This window comes from Haliotis rubra, unplaced genomic scaffold, assembly GCF_003918875.1.
Source record: "Haliotis rubra isolate DU_JTF1 unplaced genomic scaffold, ASM391887v1 Scf401, whole genome shotgun sequence".
In the NCBI taxonomy this organism is placed as follows: Eukaryota; Metazoa; Mollusca; class Gastropoda; order Lepetellida; family Haliotidae; genus Haliotis; species Haliotis rubra.
Genome location: NW_025767082.1, coordinates 356,731 through 373,864, shown reverse-complemented (window position 1 = coordinate 373,864; position 17,134 = coordinate 356,731). Strand labels below are relative to the sequence as shown.

The 17,134-nt window shown below is 39.7% G+C and overlaps 1 protein-coding gene across 1 annotated transcript in view; it reads left to right on the top strand.

Moving 5' to 3' along the window:
• The first annotated feature begins 623 nt into the window (after positions 1-623).
• LOC124287574 (potassium voltage-gated channel subfamily KQT member 1-like) overlaps positions 624-17,134 on the top strand; it is a 158,179-nt gene continuing 141,668 nt past the window's right edge. The window contains exon 1 of the mRNA XM_046724064.1: positions 624-1,058. The gene's annotated coding sequence lies outside the window, so the exon portion shown is untranslated. The remainder of the gene's footprint in view (positions 1,059-17,134) is intronic.

Below are 17,134 nucleotides of genomic sequence, written 5' to 3'. Positions count from 1 at the left end.
GTAAAAGTGCCAACAAGATTAGTGCCAGTTGAAATAGGATTAACAGGATTAAGTACTCCCTCAGTCTGGTCATTGAAGTTGTGTTTGTAGGACACACCCCATCGTGTATATTCTGTATTTCATTGGTTATTGTAGGTTACACCCATTTTTGTATCAGTCAACAAATCATAATCTCTTGCTTGTTTCAGTTTTAGATAAATAGTCACTATCTCCATTCGTTTGTCGGTAGGGTTTAGACTCCCATCACAGGTCAGCTCTAGCCCTCAGCCCAGAGGGTTGTACCGACTCTCTGTGGCCACCCCATGTAATTCCATTCTTGTAAATAAAATTGTGATTAGCTTCTTGTGACTTCGGACTCTTTGCTGAGTTAATTCCCCCAAGCAGACCAGCACACCAGTTAGATAAGGTGTTTCACCGGAACCATCACTTGGACCCAAGACCCCTATCATAATAGCACCCTTACTGCACTACACGGTCTACCCCGACTGGGAATATAAGAATATGTGATAAAAATAGAATCAGCTGGGTCTTGCGGTACCCTGTTGTTGTCTCAGTTGTAGCCATCCAACCGTGAATGCTGTAATGTAGGCGTGATATACATTTCCAAATAAACAACTACGATGATGTACCATGTGCTTTGACCAGTACAGTCATTATTTCATTTCATTATTGGAGGTAACATGTGATGTTTTGATCAGCGGACGCTAGATTCTAATTGGGGTTTAACACCTGTATAATTACCTTTTACGAACCTGAGCGAGTAAGCCTGATCACTGCCTGTTGTTCTGTTATGGCCAGGTGCTGCACACTGTTAATTCTGACATGGAATGTACATTATTAAGCAAGCCAGGCTCGAGGCATTTTGTCATTGTTTGAAGGTCTTATGGTAAGGCCTCATTCATGATTTGCTTCAGTAGTCACCATTTTATTGAACTTGTATTTGAAAAGCAGTGTATTAGCTGAAGGTTCTGCCATGTTGAATACCTGTGGATATGTGAGGTCTGCTGTTCTCAACACTGGAGGTGGTGTGGGACATATTCGCGTGTGCCAGTCAGAAGGTGAGTTGTAACACTGATGGTTGATATGTGTCGTATCTCCCTACCTGATTGGAACAACTTGAATCAGGACTATACAAGTTAGACTACTATCACAACCATCTACGAGGATCAATACACTGACACAGACTCTCAACATGTTACTGATGGTAATCTGGAGCGAATAACAACAAAATCAATGGGATTTCTCTACTACACTATTTTTGTTTTACATTAAAACAATTAAGCAACAGGTTTATAGCGGTACTGTTTTGACTGAGCTCAGAGGCATGTGATTTCTATGCAGCATGTCCTGCAGCCAGGTGATCAGCTGTGCTGTGTGGATATATGGAGAGACACTATTGATTCAGGCATACATTGTACGTAATGTTTGTAACATTTCTCAATAATCAAATCAGTTCATAAATCTGTCAGATAAGGTATAACCATCTAGTGGATAGATTAACCTAATTGCAGGTAATTCAGCTGCTGTTGTGGCGTCAACGTAATTGGACCTAGTCACAGACGTGGACTGTACACAGAAGTGTAGAAGGAGAATGGATGTGCCTGGTTGCGTCACAGGCATCACGTTTCACTGTGTATTTTCCAATGGCTGCATAGCATTTTTATAGAAATATTTATTTGAAGTTATGAATTGATAAAACAAGCAAAAAAACCTGAGTCCTCCTGCCTGATCTATGAGAGCAACGTGGATGGTGGTCAGGTCAATATGGAACATTGTTGCTGATGTAAAGCCTTAATGAGGACATTGATTACTGTAATGGCAGCTGTATGTATGCCAAGGTGACTATAGATGCCTTTCTTCATTACTCAACATTATATAGACTTCTATAATCAGACATGTTTTCATCAGCTCCTTCAGCTCTTTTGTTCGTTTGCGTGAATCGTAAAAAAACGTAAAAGCGCTATGATGTATGTTTTAAAGATGAGGAGTGATTAAAATGGCTGACAATATGAGGAGGCTTAGGATATAGGCAAAAATACGCTAGCTGCTGAATTGTGGGGCATGCAGCTTGGGGCATGTGCAAACTGTTGGGTGTGTTTCGCTGTTAGGTTTTACTTATCATACTTGGTGGCAGTGTGTGGTCCTGTGAGTAGAGCTCAGGCTACAATCAGTTGAAGTTAAGCAATGTTGGGCACGAGAGTCCTTTGATGGGTGACCGTGTTTGGCAGCTTGACTCCTGAGAGTTTCTAGGACTTCAGACCTGCCCCACAATGAAGCACATGTGATACATGTGGTCTCACCTTAGGCAAGTGAGTTTGTTCAAAATTGCCTCTGTCCACCCAGCAGTAAATTGGGTACCTCCTATGATACGATGGTAGTCTGAATTTGAACCTTGAGCGCCAGGCGACCGGTTGTATTCTCCACAGGGAGTGTTCTGTACTCGTTGACCAGGGGTAATATGTCAGCACTTTGAGCATGCAATGTGCATGGAATAACGCGCAATATAAGTGGACTATTATTATTGTTATTCTTATTATCATAAATGTTGTGTCATCAAAGCTTGTGTTTGTTCTAATACTTGGTATAACATATATATTTCTCTTACTTTTTTATGATTATATATTGAAAGATTTATTTATATGCATGGTCGTATCTATAAATAATCATATACAGATTAACAACCATACCACAGATTGACTATGTTAATATCAGAATCAGGGTTACTTCAGTTCTTTTGAGTAGCATATATTTGATTAATAAGAGTGGAAGTTTTTTTACTTGTATGAAAAGAAATTATATGTTGATATCGATGTTCTCCAATAATCCTACAAAATGCCATGTACAGTGTGTCAGCGAGTGTTGTGATAATGTGATAATGCATAGTAACAGGTCTACAGGGAGCAGATAGCGTGTCAGTTATGCTTGCTGACGGGGTTAACCTCTTTGGTCATGTGGACAAGGCGTCCGACTTCTGATCAGAAGGTCCGTGGTTCGAATCCCAGCACGGGACTCGGAAATTTTATGGCCGCTACACAATATTTGTTGATTGACCCAGTGTCCAGTTTTAAAAAGGACATCCCTTTTTTTACCAAATTGATTATCTTAGCATTTCCATGGTTGATATATGCTAGAATGTGATTCCCAGTGGCTGCCTTTAGATATTTTGCTAAACTCCAGAATTGTTAACGAGTTTCTGCACATCAGGCAATACGTCTTCCTGAAGAGGAAACTGTTAGCCAGTGATTTGAGGGAAAATATGGAAATAGATTTGTTCAGTAAGAGCTGCTTGCATGGTAATACTTCATTGATATGTACTTTTGTTAAAATATGCATTATTTAGGTTGCATGTCATCTACAAGCGTATATCACTGTCAGACAGCCAACAAATTCTTTATCATAATGTGATGCTGATCTGATACAAATCCCAAGAAATATTCCAGTCCAAATAGGGAGTCGTTGGACCCCTTTCCATTGAAAGTGATTGTGAACAGGTAGGTGAGTCAGTTTCCATGTTGCAGCTAGAGAACAGTGTGTGAGTGAGTTAAGTTTTACACCGCTTTTAGCAATATTTCAGCAATTTCACGGCAGGGGACACTAGAAATTGGCTTCACCCACGTAGAACAGGATGCTGTGGGGAACAAAGATGTGTTTTTGCATTAAAGGCAAACCATGACTGATTATTATTTGATATTGCAGGAAAAGATTAAGCTATTGGCAGTGAATGTTTTATTGGTGTCTCTTTTCCTAAAAGCAGTAGATAAAATGAAATAACATAGCCTGCTTTTTGTGATCAGTTGAGTCTGGCGCTGGTCAGGTGGTAAAACCCATATATCCCATGTATTAGGAACTGATGGCTACAATTGCCGCTGATAGACCAGTTTATAATGTGTTAGGTAATAAAGCATGTAGGTGCATCATTGGGGCAGGTGGTTGTCCTCCAGCCACTCCTGTCACGTGAGACAACTCCACCAATAGAACAGGCATAGAGGTGTCATCACTGCATCACAGGTTGACTATAGAGTTATATACCCTACAGTCAGAGCAGCACGTTGGATATGTGGTTATATCAACCAGTTATATATAGATCACTGAGGTAGATTATTGGTGTTGAGTATAAGGTTATTTACCCTGATAAAGAGGCCATGTCACATTGATGTTGCTCTGCATCAATTGGAAACACCAGTCATGATGTTCCAGCAGTTATATTCTCTACCTGTTGTATATTTCTGTTACATCTGTTTTGTTTATGCGAGTAATAATCACAAGGATGAACCTTGTTTTAATCTTAGTTCCATTTCTCCATATCATTTTCTGTGGGCAAACAAGATAGAATGTTCTAAACATTCTAAATCTGTGTCAGTACAATTTGTCCTCCTTCATTCTTTATTTGACCTTCAGAAATCTTGACAACTGAATAGTAAGAAATCCAAGAAAATACTTCTTTGTTTGAAGCCTGGTGGATGTTAATGTTTTGTGACAATATAGACGACTCTTAGCTTGATGCCTGGTGGATGTTAATGTTTGTGGCAATATAGATGCCCTGTCTTTTGTTATCCAGTGTGACCAGGAAAGGATACAGGATATGTTTGGACTGGCTTCTGAATGTGGCAAATAGGAAACCTCTATCATTGGCTGTTTGTCATTTTATGATGTTCATACTCTCAAGCACTGGTGTGCTGGTTCATACCTGATACCATTACTGTGTATCACAAAGGATGCCACAAATGCATTAGATATAGGTCCTAAAAGTGATGTTGGTCAGTGCAACGTTGACCTAGGCTCTAGTTGGTCACGCGGCAGACATGTTGGACATCCGGACGCTTGGCGATGGCTACTTGACATGTCTCGTTTAAAGCCATTTAATCTTGTCGGCTAAGATGATAACGGTTTAGGAGCATGTTTCTCCTTTTGGCTAGAGGCTATGTCTACACTGTGATTGGTACCAGCCACTTGGCACTGAGGACAAGGAAGTCAGTGAGATTTTCCCAGTCTGCTTGGTAAACTGGTGGATTAATACTTGATTGTGCTCTGTGGTAATATCTGTATTAAGTAAAGCATGTGCGTGCAGGGAGACACGGATCCTACTGTAAAGCTTTTTGATCTTAAAAAACTTTCTGCAATTCTTTTTAAACTACAGTCCTTGAAATGTGATTGGTGTTAAGCTTAGTGATCATGCACTTCCCGGAAATCAGCTTGATGTCAATATTCATTTAGATTTTCAGATTTCATTAGCATCACCTTTTAAGCATATATAATTCAATATAAATATTCGGATGGTCTTTTTATGACTGTGTGACATAATTGTAATTTCGTGTTTTGGTTAAAATTTGTTATTACATGTTCTGAACTGCCATTTATAAGATTTTCTCAATGGTTCATCACCATGAAAAACACGGTTTTCTGCCTATTTTAACACAATATGTGTAGATGTGTTATAATGGCAATTTAAAAAGAGAGCACAGAAGCATATAGATGAAAAGGATTGAAGTGTATAGACAGGGAGGACAGAAGCAAAAAGATGAAAAAGATTGAAGTGTATAGCCTGGGAGGACAGAAGCATATAGATGAAAAGGATTGAAGTGTATAGACAGGGAGGACAGAAGCATATAGATGAAAAGGATTGAAGTGTATAGACTGGGAGGACAGAAGCATATAGATGAAAAGGATTAAAGTGTATAGACAGGGAGGACAGAAGCACATCAACAGGAAGGCCTGAAGCAATAGATGGAGGATTTGTTTCATGTCTTTACAACGTGTCAAGATGCAGTAAAAGATATTTATCCCCCACAACGTGTTTTGCGGGGGTATTAAAATGGACTCCATCCGTGCATCTGTGTACATTTGTCTTTTCCAGAGCAGAACTTTAAAACTGTTCAATATTTCTTCACCAAACTTGGCACATGGATAGATCTGGTGGTGTACTGGTGCCTTTTGGTAGTTTTGCTATATCAAAAAAGTTTGACTTAGATTGAAATTGGTGGTTGTGCTCTTTTCCGTAGCAGAACTCTAAAACCGTTCACTATTTCTTCACCAAACTTGGCACATAGATTGGTCTGGTGGTGTACTTGTGCCTTTTGGTAGTTTTGGATTTCTGAATGAAATATTTTTGGCGTTTCCATGGCAACAAGTTTGACTTAAACTGAAATTGGTGGTAGTGCTCTATTCCAAAGCAGAACTCTAAAATCGTTCAATGTTTCTTCACCAAACTTGGCACATAGATTGGCCTGGTGGTGTACTGGTGCCTTTTGGTAGTTTTGGAATTCTGAATAAAATATCTTTGCATTTCCATGCCAACAAGTTTGACTTAGACTGAAACTGGTGGCAGTGCTCCTTTCTGGAGCAGAACTTTTTAAAACCTTTCAATACTCTCCTTCCACTTTTCTATATACACACCAAAACATTTGACATAATCATAACTCGTAGACATATTCATGAACAGTGTTTTGCCATTGCTGGGGACATTGATGAATTTGTCTTCTTGTTTATTTAATAAACTCTTGTTTTGAAGAAAGAGCTACAGTATAATAACGACCCTGAACTGCCAAGTTGGGGAGAGTATTTCAGGTCATCAGTGTGTATTGATCTGGTTATATGTGCTGCACATGCATAGGGGGAAGATATCAGATATTCCCTCTCCTAATTGACTTTTCTGCAAGAAAGTATAAAAAACAACAATGTAAAAAGATTTTATTTTGTTTTCTTCGATCTATAATAACTGCCATGATTCCCTTCCTGAACACTGCCATGGAAGCATGGAGTCTTCCTGTCCCACTGAGCACGCTCAGTTTGCACGGAAATACAGGAAGTTCAGAAGCAGTGTAACTTTTTAACTATTAATAGTTGAGGGTTATTTTACACACTAAGTTTCATATAAAATATGAAAATATTTGACTATCAACTTTAGCCTGATATTGTTTTGAAGTGTCCCTACTTAGCTTTCGAGAACCATCATGCTAAGACGGAAGATGAAAGTCTCTCGAGGTGAAACTAGAACCCTTGTCTTGATCTGATTCAAAAGAGCACTATAATACAGATGTTAGTACTGAATGAGGATTGATATTGCTGACAATTGGACTCCCTGTCTCCCTTCATGTCAACTTCTACAGTTGGTCCCTGTTAAAAAAACAACACACCCATAATTCTTTGTTTGTATTGTGGTGTCAAGCTCAAACCAGAATATCTTTTAGTATCAGGAAGGACACCCTAGACCCAAACACTTTTCTCAATTGATACTTAAAAGCATGTATACTTTGCCCAAAGGATTATTAGAGAGATCAAAATAATTACATAAATACTGATAAATCTGAGTTAGAAAAATTATTTCACCCCAAAGTATGTGTAGCGGCCATAAAATTTCCGAGTCCCGTGCTGGGATTCGAACCACGGACCTTCTGATCAGAAGTCGGACGCCTTGTCCACATGACTAAAGAGGTTAACCCCGTCAGCAAGCTGACAAGGTAAGGATGTCATTTGTGGGATGACTCCACGCCCTGCTACATACTCCCCCGTCAACAGAAGGCACGTCCCGAGCCGCATAGTTGGGTACTGAGACTTATTTTGCTCAAATTTAATACTTAACGCAGCTCAGCCCCACGCTAGCCAAATGTAGCGCCATAAAATTTCCGAGTCCCGCGTGCTGGGATTCGAACCACGGACCTTCTGATCAGAAGTCGGACGCCTTGTCCACATGACTAAAGAGGTTAACCCGTCACAAGCAAGCTGACAAGGTAAGGATGTCATTTGTGGGATGACTCCACGCCCTGCTACATACTCCCTCGTCAACAGAAGGCACGGCCCCGAGCCGCATAGTTGGGTACTGAGACTTATTTTGCTCAAATTTAATACTTAACGTGCTCAGCCCCACATTGGGCGCCAATGTAGCGGCCATAAAATTTCCGAGTCCCGTGCTGGGATTCGAACCACGGACCTTCTGATCAGAAGTCGGACGCCTTGTCCACATGACTAAAGAGGTTAACCCCGTCAGCAAGCTGACAAGGTAAGGATGTCATCTGTGGGATGACTCCACGCCCTGCTACATAAGCAAATCACAGAATTGTAGAATATAGAAACACATAAACTGAAAATGATATTTTCACTACAACAAAATAACTTCATTTTGTTTCTATTTTCATTAAAAATGAAGGCATGATGTGTGAATGTGCAGGAGTTATCTTGAAAACAATGAGGGTACTTCCCAACTTCTTACTTATATACTATTCACACTTTGCTAAGGATCAAATCATGGATTCAACAGAAAACTGTGATGTTGGGTCAAATTTGGTTTAAATATCTAAGCTTATTGTAAGCATGGATTGTAGGTTACAGTTTGTCATTTCGTCTTGTGGAACCCATACCTGCTATTGACAGGTGTTGTGTACTTGTCAATGACTCGTTCCATGATTTGCAAAATGGTTGATTAGTGCCATGAAAACAATTTCTATGGTTACTCATGTATCAAGTGCATAAGGTTAGATTAAGGTGACTGTTTGCCTAAAGAGGGGTTACCATATCATTATTTATCCAATTTCAAATGGATACAATTTCAAATTATAAATATACGTTTAAGTAAAGTTGTGATTTTTTGTGATCCTTAGCAAAGTGTGAGTAGTATCTGTAGTAACTGATCGCGAGGCTGCTTTCAGCATAGGAATTCATTCTGAAAATTATTAATGTTTATGTTTTTATGGGAAACAAAAGTGGGTTGGGTGAAGGGTGGTCTTCCAGTGGGCAGGCATTTGACCTTTCACAACCAGCAGTATGTTTCTTTAATCACCTGCTATGACTGACTGACTGACTGAGTTTAGTTTTACGCCGCTTTTAGCAATATTCCAGCAATATCACGGCGGGGGACACCAGAAATGGGCTTAACACATTGTGCCCATGTGGGGAATCGAACCCGGGTCTTCGGCGTGACGAGCCAACGCTTTAACCACTAGGCTACCCCACCGCCCCTTCACCTGAGGCCCCATATTGTTAACACAGTAGTAATGGACTATATGGTCAGTACAACCAGAAACATATTGTGCTGGACTAATTGTTCAAAGTGTTATATATACTACAGAAGTGATGGGGGTCATAACACTGGTGATCTTCCCAATTCATTTAAATGATTTTAGTTTCCATGCCAACTCTTCCGCCTCCAGTGAAATATTATAAGGAGTAATCTGTGTATCTAGTTAATGTCAGCAATGAACATATTATATATCAATAATACGCTCCTAATTTGATATAAAACCAAGCTGAGGGGTCCATTAAGTACCAGGGAGCTCTGTCAAGGGGAGGCCGTGCTCGTCTCACCACTTGATTGGCGCCCAGGGGCACCGTTTGGGCTTCCATTTTGTGCAGTCATCTTGATCTTGTGATCAGTTACTACCCTGGGAGTCACTTGAACTTCCTGGTGTTTGCTGGACACTGGACATGGTGTCCGCTGGGGGTCAGACCAACTCTTATAGAGGAGAAAATAGAAACGTAGATCTACATGGCCTATATTGTATGTGTTCCTTGAGTTAGTGAGTGAGTTGGGGTACACTCCAGTGATAGTATGTCAGATTCCTACGGCAAGAAAGGTGACACTGGTGGCAGATGTTTACCTCTGATGGAACCCAGAAGGAAGGATGTGGTGCTGGCAAACCCAGAATCATATTCAAGGCAAACTGGGAATTGAGCCTGCAATCAAAGGTTTCTGCAGAGTGAATGCCTTAGACAACTGTGCCACCTCTGCCCTCTTGTGTACCTGGATGCAACAGAGGAGAGTACACATGGAGAACAGTATAAGTTGAAGTATACTTATACAATGTAGGACATGTTTTCAGAAAATATTTTGTTGGGTAAATTTTAAAAATGTTGTTTTTTCTTGTGGTTATTGAGGCAGAACCTGTCCACTTCTTGTTTTAGTGCACTAACTGGATCAAATGTTGCTGGTATGTGGAAATTTGAAGACCTCGTACTTGGTAAAAGAAAACAATCAAGAATACTGTTTGGCATTTACAGTTACAATCATCCATGACATCCTGTCATAAAGACATTGATCTTTAGTATCCTACATGATACATATGGACATATGGCATATATTGACTTTTACCATCATACATGACATCCTGAGTGGCATATATGGATGTTTAACATCATGCATGACATGGCTTGTAACATCATGCATGACATGACTTTTAACATCATGCATGACATGATCTTTAACATCATACATGATGTAGCTTTTAACATCATACATGGTGTAGCTTTTAACATCATACATGACATGACTTTTAACATCATATGTGATGTAGCTTTTAACATCATACATGATGTAGCTTTTAACATCATACATGATGTAGCTTGTAACATCATACATGATGTAGCTTGTAACATCATGCATGACATGACTTTTAACATCATACATGATGTGGCTTTTGGCATCAAACGTGACATGACTTTTAACATCGTATGTGATGTAGCTTTTGGCATCAAACATGACATGACTTTTAACATCGTATGTGATGTAGCTTTTGGCATCAAACATGACATGACTTTTAACATCGTATGTGATGTAGCTTTTGGCATCAAACATGACATGACTTTTAACATCGTTTTAACATCGTATGTGATGTAGCTTTTGGCATCAAACATGACATGACTTTTAACATCGTATGTGATGTAGCTTTTGGCATCAAACATGACATGACTTTTAACATCGTATGTGATGTAGCTTTTGGCATCAAACATGACATGACTTTTAACATCGTATGTGATGTAGCTTTTGGCATCAAACATGACATGACTTTTAACATCGTATGTGATGTAGCTTTTGGCATCAAACATGACATGACTTTTAACATCGTATGTGATGTAGCTTTTGACATCAAACATGACATGACTTTTAACATCGTATGTGATGTAGCTTTTGGCATCAAACATGACATGACTTTTAACATCGTATGTGATGTAGCTTTTGGCATCAAACATGACATGACTTTTAACATCGTATGTGATGTAGCTTTTGGCATCAAACATGACATGACTTTTAACATCTTATGTGATGTAGCTTTTGGCATCAAACATGACATGACTTTTAACATCGTATGTGATGTAGCTTTTGGCATCAAACATGACATGACTTTTAACATCGTATGTGATGTAGCTTTTGGCATCAAACATGACATGACTTTTAACATCGTATGTGATGTAGCTTTGGCATCAAACATGACATGACTTTTAACATCGTATGTGATGTAGCTTTTGGCATCAAACATGACATGACTTTTAACATCGTATGTGATGTAGCTTTTGGCATCATACACAACATACCATCTAACATGTATGGCAAGATGGAAATATGGTGCAAACAGTAATAGCTTCTAGTTTCAATAGCAACTTGGAACATGAGACTTATTCTGGCCGATCAACATTGTGTGCTTCCTTGAAGTGTTACTTCTCAAGTTGTCAGTTTCCTTATAATTGATTCTGAGAACCAGGGCCCTTATTCTCGAAACGTTCATAGCCCTAAGAATTCTTAACTTTGATCGTAGCCAATGTGTTAAGAATGGGCTTAAGAAGTTCGTAAGGCTACGAACGTTTCGAGAATTGCTAGCCTGTTCAGTTTCTTCCACAGAATACATCATTGGTCCAAAGTTACTTTGAAGTTCCATGCCAGCTTGTGTGAAGGTGTCACCTAGTTCTGATATGTTGAAGCAGTGTATGAAATAAGGCCCGTCCGACCACCCGAAGCCAGGAAGGACAGATTTACAGCTAGTCAGCCCAAAGGTCTGGTAAAAAATTTAGATGTTATATACATCTGAGTCATATCTTGGTGTCTGGTCTGGTTCAATCCATTTTGGACTAGTAACATTTTGAAGTTACCAGCCCTGGTGTCTGGCTGGGGTTTTGGCTTATTTCATACACTGGTTGAAGATGTGTTTCACCACCACCACTTGCTGGCTTCATGACGTGGTATAAGCTGTATATATACTGCTCAGAACACGTTAATGAATACCAGGATGTGTGTTGCAATACCCCCAGCCATGACACATTTACTATAGTCATATAAAAACATCAGGTGTTCCCTTACTTCTTTTGAGTAGCATATGTAGTTCAGATCTATGGAAGGAGATTTTAAAGTTTACAAGAAAGACTTTTTAGTCAAGCTGGAATTAAATTTCTTTTATCTGAGAATAATTACCTTTTATTGTAAGCCTTTTACATCTAATGAAGTTACTAGAACCACAGTTGATAATCAACAAGTAATCTCATTGCCAAGGTTATTGTAACCTGCCCCACTTAACATAGGCTTACAATAGTCCCAGCACTAATATGGCTTTGTGGGGCCTTAGTCCTAGCACTAAGTGGAATGGGGCTTGGGTTTTTCTAGGTTTGTTGATGTAGGGAGCTGGATGCTGAGATGCAAGAATGTTTCTCCATACAGAGTACAGATTGATTCTGCCATGATATAAATGTGTCAAAGTTCCAACCAAGGATGTTTTATGTGCTTGACTACCATTGGACATTACAGTCATGTACTTTACCTCTTGGGGGCACTTCACCAAAGATTTAGAAATCTCTATGGACTTCTATGGAGCAAATGGAAATGATAGCTGGAGTCATCACACTGAAGTCATAAAGTCAATCAGCATGTCCCATGTTGGCAATCAGCAGCTCGGCCATCACGGAAATGATACGAAGATCCGTAGCTTGGTGGTGGCAATTATGGACGATGATTAGTGTAGTCGGTATCATCTGCTTCGATGATGCAAGTCGGGTTGTGATATCTCAGGGAATCGGTGATTGTCGGGAGCAGACGGCAAATATCGTCTGTTGAGCATGGGCATTACAGCAGGATATTGCTGGATGGGGATGATCAAGGAGGCAACTTCTGTCGCCATCTAACTGTCTCAGATTGTCACGATATGCCTCATCTGCACTCAGCTGCCACACGATGTCATTGATTTGGATCAGTCCCTTTAAGGAGCAACAAAGCCGTTAACATGGGTAGTAGCATTTGTATGCTGCTTCATGTAATCCTGATTCCTTCTGTAAGGAGTTAGTTAAATTTTCTGCTGTAAGGAGTTAGTTAAAAAGCCTAATGTAAGGAGAGAGTTAAATTTCCTGCTGTAAGGAGTTACTCAAAATGTCTGCTATAAGTAGTTATTTAGAATTTCCTGCTGAAAGGAGTTAGTTAAATTGTTCAGATAACTCCATGCTTGCATGTGTCTTGTTTGTACAGATGATCCTAGGCCTGTTATTGTCTCTATGTGCAGGTGGTCCCAGGACTTTTATTGTCTGTTTGTGCAGGTGGTCCCAGGCCTGTTCTAGTCTGCTTGTGCAGGTGGTCCCAGGCCTGTTCTTGTCTCCTTGTGCAGGTGGTCCCAGACCTGTTCTTCACTGTTTGTGCAGGTGGTCCCAGGGCTGTTCTTGTCTGCTTGTGCAGGTGGTCCCAGGGCTGTTCTTGTCTGCTTTGTGCAGGTGGTCCTAGGCCTGTTCTTGCTTCTTCTCAGGTCCCAGGCCTGTTCCTCACTGTTTGTGCTGGTCCTTGTTCTTATCTGTTTCTGCAGGTGGTCCCAGACCTGTTCCTCACTGTTTGTGCAGCTGGTCCCAGATCTGTTACTCTTGTTGTTTGTGCAGCTGGTCTCAGATCTGTACTTTAGTTGTTTGTGAAGCTGGTCTCAGATCTGTACTTATGTTGTTTGTGAAGCTGGTCTCAGATCTAGTACTTTAGTTGTTTGTGAAGCTAGTCTCAGATCTATACTTTAGTTGTTTGTGAAACTGGTCTCAGATCTAGACTTATGTTGTTTGTGAAGCTGGTCCCAGATCTGAACTTTAGTTGTTTGTGCAGCTGGTCCCAGATCTGTACTTTAGTTGTTTGTGCAGCTGGTCCCAGATCTGTACTTTAGTTGTTTGTGCAGCTGGTCCCAGATCTGTACTTTAGTTGTTTGTGCAGCTGGTCCCAGATCTGTACTTTAGTTGTTTGTTCTGCTGGTCCCAGATCTGTACTTTAGTTGTGTTGTGCTGCTCTGTATCTGTACTTCAGTTGTTTGTTCTGCTGGTCCCAGATCTGTACTTCAAGTTGTTTGTGAAGCTGGTCCCAGATCTGTACTTTAGTTGTTTGTGCAGCTGGTCCCAGATCTGTACTTTAGTTGTTTGTGCAGCTAGTTCCAGATCTATACTTTAGTTGTTTGTGAAGCTGGTCTCCAGATCTGTACTTTAGTTGTTTGTGAAGCTGGTCCCAGATCTGTACTTTAGTTGTTTGTGCAGCTGGTCCCAGATCTGTACTTCAGTTGTTTGTTCAGCTGGTCCCAGATCTGTACTTTTGTTGTTTGTGAAGCTGGTCCCAGATCTGTACTTTAGTTGTTTGTGAAGCTGGTCCCAGATCTGTACTTTATGTTGTTTGTGAAGCTGGTCCCAGATCTGTACTTCAGTTGTGTGTGAAGCTGGTCTCAGATCTATACTTTATGTTGTTTGTGAAGCTGGTCTCAGATCTGTACTTATGTTGTTTGTGAAGCTGGTCTCAGATCTATACTGATGTTGTTTGTGAAACTGGTCTCAGATCTATACTTATGTTGTGTGTGAAGCTGGTCTCAGATCTATACTGATGTTGTTTGTGAAACTGGTCTCAGATCTGTACTGATGTTGTTTGTGAAGCTGGTCTCAGATCTGTACTTATGTTGTGTGTGAAGCTGTCCAAGGCGTGTATGTATGTATGTATGTGGTGAAGATGAACTCATGAGATTACCTGATTGTAAATATGTATGATTAATTCCTATAACTGATGAGATTATACTGACTAGATGTTGTTTTTCATCTGATACTTGTCAGTGTAACATCTGCTATGCTTGACTCCCAGTACATGAAGAATGATTCATTTGTAAAGCAGTATAATGGAAGCTGTCGGATCATATACACACTTGATGTGACCTCAAGCTGGAAGTGACATTGGTTTTCATGTTTTAGTACCCAGTGACCGGAATACAGTGTTACCGGGAATTCTACGCACCAGAGTTCTGGTAATTTGAAGTATTTGCTGGTATGGTATCTATTTTCTTGACTATTGTGGGCACCCAAGTATATACCGTATATGACCGTCTATAAGCCGACCCCATGGATAAACTCAAACTTGACCTCTCAAAATCAGTGGAAAATCTCTCATGGATAGGCCGACCCCCCTCAATGGGTCGCGGCCAACAGAGACCAGAGTACCCGGTAAGTATGTTCCATCAACGACGAGACACCATTACAAGAATATTACATAATAAAGATTACCGGTGTTTGTTTACCTTTTTTTAACGATCACTGCTTGCATCAACAACGAGACGCCATTTGGAAAGTGGATATACAGCGGGGAAACGTGTGCACAGCTGATTGCTATTTCCGGCTTTGTGTACGAGACAAATACGCACGGTAATCTTAATTAATTTATAGAGCAAAAACTGTAACTAAAATTACACAATGCTAGGATATATTTCTTTGGGTTAAATAACGGTATTCTGTATTATATTTTACTGATGACTGCGTCAGAATTCGTCCCGTTATATTATTGTGCATGTTTGAACTTGTTCGCCGGGAAACGCGTGTACAGCTGATTGCTATTTCGGCTTTGTGTAATGAGACAAATATGCGGTAATCTTAATCCCTGCAAATAAAACAATGCCCAGCAAAAACAACTTTTAACTTAAATGGTAATTAATCTTGTCTAGTGATGTTTAATTGCAAATTTGACGTCTCTACTGACAAAGTTGTCTTCTGTTGTTTGTTCACGCGAAGTGATACGATGTTGTTTTTTTACCCCTGGAAAAAAGTTTGACGAAAGTGTAACTCATGGATAAGACGACCCCCTTCTACAGACGGCTTTTTTTGGTCCTCAAAATTCGGCTTATAGACGGTCATATACGGTAGTCTGTCTCACAGTCCCTGAACCACATTAATTTCCCTACTGCCAAGCCCTCTCTGCTGTGCTAAAGCCCCAAATAATGCAAGTCTAGATTTCCTCAGGTTCTGAATCTCTGGTCTCCCTAGGGCTCCTTTTCAATATAAATGGGCTTGTTTGTTACTATCAAATTATATATATTCAGAGACTAAGCCTTAGTCTACCAAGCATAATGCACTTCCCTTCACAGTCATTGCAGTCATTTTTTAAAGAAATTCTTTTCTAGTGGTATGCATAGTCAAACGTGACATCAGTCACCTCAGGTGAACAAACAGGAAATAATGAACTTGGTCAATATAATGTGTAATTTGTGATAAAACATCACAAGACATGGTGATTTACCATTTCAATTCTATTTCCTGCTCAGCTGGGCCTTGTTTTTATGCAGAGATTACGATTACCATGTTGTATTTTCTTGTAAACTTAGCCGGAAATAGCATTCTGCTGTATGCACCTTTCTCCAAAATCTAGTGTTGATTTACTTTAAAATTACCATGTAATGTAACTTCAAAGAAATTTGATGCATTGATTGGAAGAAATTGTAAACTATATTCAACCAGGGATAAAATATTCTAATATCATGATATTACAGGGGCAACGTTTTCTGTATATGTTCCAGATAGTATCAACCTTAAAGGCACTATATCATACCACACTTTTCAAAAAAAAAATAATGCATTTCTCTCAATAATACTATCAGCCCTTAAGGAAGCTACAATATAATTTAATTCCAAACAAAATTACGTATTTAGATTACAATATCTAACTGAAAACTTCTAATGAATTAATGCAATGTTGCATTAAATCGACTATCGCGTCCTCTACTGTCCGGACATTATTTCAAGCGAACCCTATAGAGTTATGTCCCTTTGGAGCGCTCTTTACGAAGATCCTACACCCTACTTATGATTGAAAGCAGTTCGGCAAACATTGACAACACTGCATGTGACAGTTTTCGATGTACAGAGCAACTGCTTACATTCCATATAAGCTGGAAGCTTGTTTGGAAACTTTGGAAAGTTTCAATTATCGATTTCAGGCAAATCATAAGGGATAATAAGTCTTTTATTGCATGAATAGGAAGCTAAAGTGAGTGTATATGCCCCAATATATATAATATAGGCCGAAGCATTGTTGAAAATGTGTGACATTGTGCCTTTAAACATAACACTTTCACACAGCTGATTGCTATTGCCAGATACTTGTGAAGTTTGATCAGTCTCC